Source organism: Crocuta crocuta, unplaced genomic scaffold (assembly GCF_008692635.1).
Source record: "Crocuta crocuta isolate KB4526 unplaced genomic scaffold, BGI_CrCroc_1.0 scaffold16, whole genome shotgun sequence".
In the NCBI taxonomy this organism is placed as follows: Eukaryota; Metazoa; Chordata; class Mammalia; order Carnivora; family Hyaenidae; genus Crocuta; species Crocuta crocuta.
In genome coordinates this window covers 4,223,708-4,228,803 of record NW_027531893.1, presented here as the reverse complement: position 1 = coordinate 4,228,803, position 5,096 = coordinate 4,223,708, and positions in this window count along the sequence as shown.

Sequence of the window (5,096 nt, the reverse complement as noted above, 5' to 3'; positions counted from 1 at the left end):
GCATATTTAATATTACAGGATAGAGCTCAGAAATATTTTCATAAGTTGAGATAAAAAGTAAAAATAAATGTGAACCTAAGGGTCAGCTCATATATTAGCTAATAGGAAGACATTTGTAGTAATCATGAGCTTGAGAGACACTGCTAATTTCTCTATTTTCTTTTGGTGTGGAGCAGCTAGCTAGCACTTTTGACAAGGACCAAACTGAACAATTTTCTGAACAGTATATTACTTGAGAGACATGTTTGGATGGTTGGGGAAAAAAATATAAAAGGGATGTCTTCAAATAGCAATTTGTGATACTGATTATGCAATTATTGATTTTTATCAGTTAGGAGCTTGGAATCTGAGGTCAGACAGACAAAAGCTTAAATCTGGCTCCAAGAATGAACAGGCCCTGTTGTACTTGAAGATGTTACTTAACTGTGTCAACTCATTTATTTATCTCTATGTGTATGATAATAAAGAGAAAAATCTCATAGGAGTGTCATGAAAATTAAGTTACACAATGCATTTGAAGCTTTAGTGCAGTACATGGCACATTTTTATCCTCTAAAAACTTAGCTGCCTTATTCAGCATCATGCCTTTTGCATTATCATTATTACTGATTGACCTGTTCATCTTTTTCTCCACTGTATAGTCACACATGGTAACTTGCCCAGAAAAGTTTCTTCATATTTGTTAATCAAGTTCAGTTAAATATAAGCATTGATTCAATTTTGAAATACTTTAGAATCAACTTATTCCTCTCCCTGTCTGTTACTTAGCACATTGGTAAATATCAGTTTGGTAAACAGCAGTTTAGGGCTGACTGACATAATGGCTTCATGTGAACTGGGCCTAATGCCATAAGATAACAATTGCATTTATAAGAAACTTTAGAGATCAGTGTTAAGAACTCATATCACCTGAACAGTAGGGCAAAGAATATGCAGAATGCTCACTATTTTCCATAGGATTTCAATTTAACTGGGAAACCTACAATTTCTTTTTTCATAAAGATGGCAGCAGAAGCACATAATCTTAGCACTGAATCTGATGCAACAATATTTGGAAAAGGAAAACAGATCAACTATATTTAGAGGAAGAGCAGGTTTTTCTTCTGGAAGATAAAACAGGGGCTAAGTGCAACCTGGGGAGTAGAATGCTTAATGCACCCTAATCATTTTATGGCACTGTATAGAAATTAAAGTAACTAATTCTAACCCTGTGATTTATTACATATGATATATTGAATAACATTCTTAATCTCTCAGAACTTTTAGTATTTTTATATATGAGGGTAGCCATATCTGACCTTCCTCAATTACTAGAATCAGATGATAAATTGTCAAAAATCAAATGATATCAGCAAGTAAAAGTATATAATGTACTATATATAATAGGTGATCTATTATAGAAGGTATGTTATGATCTTAACAGTTTAAAAACTCAAGGTTTTAAAAGAAATATATATACACTCTGAAGTGTGTGTACAAATTATATGTATATAATATATACATATATATTAGGCACATTTTATATATAATATAAAACATAGATACATATACATATATTATGTATATATTATACATATTATGTGTAATATATGTANCCCTATTCCCTTCACCTATACCCATTAATTTCTATGTTTGTTTATCTGTTTTTCCATTGGTGTCTTTTTGTATCCAAAGGAATTTAGTTTTCAGATTTCTATTTTCATCATCTCCCTAGATACAAGGGAGAAATCTGGTTCTCACATATTAGCATCTGTCCACCCAGGGTTTTGCTGAAATGAACAATCTCTGAATAGCCTTTAGCATTCTTNTCAGTTCCTTCTGCACTGTACTCTAGACAAGTGACATTTGGCTATTCTCATGTGGGGAGCTCAAAATTCTGTGAGACTGTTCTCAGGCCCTTAACTAGACAGCTTATTTAGTGATTGCCAGTCTCTGATTCTGGTGCAACATTTTGTTTCCTTAGGTCACCTCATTTTATTACTTGGTCTGGCAAGTTTAAGGTTCTCTAAATTTTCTAGTAAGGAAGAAAGGAGAGCCCTTTTAAAATAACCATACAAAGAAAGAAACCTCCACTAAACTACTCTCCTAATTCCTGGCTATTCTACAAGCAAACTAAGTCATACTTTCAAACCTGAGAAACCCTCTCTCAGATAGATGTGACTTTTTCCAAACCCTGAGGAGCAGATGAAACTTTTAAGTTCTCTTTGTTCAAGTATCAGATTTTGCCTTATGATACCCAGGCTTTGAAATTGAGGGGGGAAAAAAGAATGACATTAATCTCCATCCCCCAGATCTCTATAAATCAACACCTTAGATTTCAAAGTTCTATTCTATATTAAGATTCCAACCATATGATTAAGAGATGAGTTGACTTTTTATACTTTCTGGGCCCTTTAATCTCTTCTTTACTAAGGTGAATGAACATGTACCCTTGAGGTGATGAATACCACTGAGTCTGTGTAGAAAGGAGGGATACAAAGGCCATGTATTAGTTTGTGGGGGCTGTCATAACAAATTACCACAAATTGGGTGGCTTAAAAAACAAAAATGTATTGTCTCAGAGTTTTGTAGGCTAGAATTCCAAGATCAAAGTGCTAGCAGTGTTGGTTTTCTCTGAGGGCTGTGAAGAGAATCCATTCCATGACTCTCACCTAGCTACTGTTTGTTTGCTGGCCATCTTTGGCGTTCCTACGTGCATCACCCAAATCTGTCTTCATGTTTATGTGTCATTCTCTTTATGGATGGATTAAGTGCCTGTCCTACTCCAGTCTGACCTCATCTTAACTTAATTAGTAACATCTGCAATGAGCCTACTTCCAAATAGGGAGANTGCAATTCAACTCATAACAATCCACAAAGGCAAAAACTTTTTTAGTTAATGGAACTATATTTTGTCCTGTGGTGAATTACCCTTAATAGTTTATTCACTACAGTGTCCCCTCACCAATATAGGCCATGCAATTCTTTGCAATCTAATCTGTAGCAAAAATGCTGGTTTCTACCTGGCATGTCCTTTTTATACACCAAAGAAAAAGGGTGCTCCTATGTCTTTTAATGAGGAAGCTACACTTAACCACATATATCTGTGCAAGTGCTATTAGGAATAAAGACCTTAATAATATATGCAATAAAGAAGATATGATTTCCACATATTAGATAAAAACTATCTTTGATACTTCTGAATGTTGAAAATCTCCTTTCTATATTCTTAGCATTTCTTGAATAATAAACACCAGCAACTTTTGGAAGAATAGCTTGTTCCTACACAGATTATCCTAGTTCTTTATTATGATGTAAACACATTTAAACAAACTCTATGTGGTTTGAAGAGTAAAGAATTTATTAAGATAATAACTATCCTAATGTCTCATTGTGGTTTGATTTTCATTTCCCTGATTATTAGTGATGTTCAATACCTTTGTATATGCCTGTTGTCTATTTGTATGCTTTCTTTGGAAAAAGGTTTCTTCAGGCCCTCTGCCCATTTTTTAATTGGGTAATTTTGTTTTCTTTTGAGTTACATGAGTTCCTAATATATTTTGGATCTTAACCCCTCATCAGATATGTGATTTGCAAATATTTTCTCCCATTCTGTATGTTGCCTTTTATGTTATGATTGTTTTCTTTTTGTGCATATTATTCAGCTGTTTAAAAAAAAGGAAGAAATTTTGCTATTTGCAACAATGTGGGTGAAATTAGAGCTTACTTAAAATTTTTTTTAATCTTTATTTATTTTTGAGAGAACCAGAGAGACAGCATGAACAAGAGAGGTACAGAGAGAGAGGTAAAAATAGAATCCAAAGCAGAGAGCCTGATGTGAGGCTTGAACCCATGGACTGTGAGATCATGACCAGAGCCTGAGTCAGACGCTTAACTGACTAAGCTACCCAGGTGTCCCAAAACTAGAGCTTATGATGCTAAGTGAATAAACCAGATAAAGACAAATACTGTATGATTTAACTTATATGTAGACTCATAAATTGTCAAACTCAGAACCAGAGAGTAAATGGTGGTTACTAGGCTCTAGGGGTATGGAAAAATGAGGAAATGTTTGCTAAAGGGTACGGACTTTCACTCATAAGATGAATGAGTTCTAGGGATGTAATTACAACATGTTGACTATAGTTAAGAATACTATATTGTATACTTGAAATTTGCTAAGAGAATAGATCTTAAGTGTTCTCAGCACATAAAAAAAAAGGTAGCTATATGAGGTGAAGGATGTGTTAATTAGCTTGATTGTGGTAATCCCTTCACAATGTATAAACATATGAAATATTTACCATCATATTGTACACCCTAAATAAAAACAATTTTTGAAATCATTTTTCAGTAGAGCTGGAAAATAATTTAAAAATAATAATAATAAAATACTTTTTAAAGAGGTTAAAATATGAGTTAACACAGCTTTGTCTTTCAACAGTGTGTATATGTATTACTCATTCTTCTTTAATTCATGGTCTTATTGTTTAAAAAATGAAATTCTCATGCCCTTTCTATATATTGTAATACCAAAAACAGTTGGTCCCTATTTTCCATTTACCTAATATCAAAGTATCTTTATAATGCTATATAACATTTTAAACTAGATAAACTATACATATAAAACCTAAGAAGTATATTCTATTTTCATCTTTCTACCAATTATGGAGAATAATTTATTTTAAAAATGTATATATAAGCTGGAAAAACAAAAGTTACATATTCATAAAGAGTTACTCCATGTAGTATTTCTGAAAAGACAGTTTGATATCAAAATATATTTTTAAATACATCTGATTTTTCTTACCCTTTTAACATGTGAATGAGAATTTGGATGCATAGAGGATTCTAGAGTCTTGACATTTCTCCCAAGAATGATTATGATAACTCTCAATTATCTTCTTTGTAATTGACATTATGAAGGAATGAATATGTTCCTAGTTTGATTTTATTTTTTTGAAAGTAACCTATTTTTACCTGCTTATATGTATGAAACTTATTATGAAAAAAAGCCAATTCACAAGGAAAAATATATGAATATATTTGTTGCAGATGTCAGGAAACAATGCTGCATAAATATTTTCATGTTTCCTCACATTCAGGGCTTACTGAGC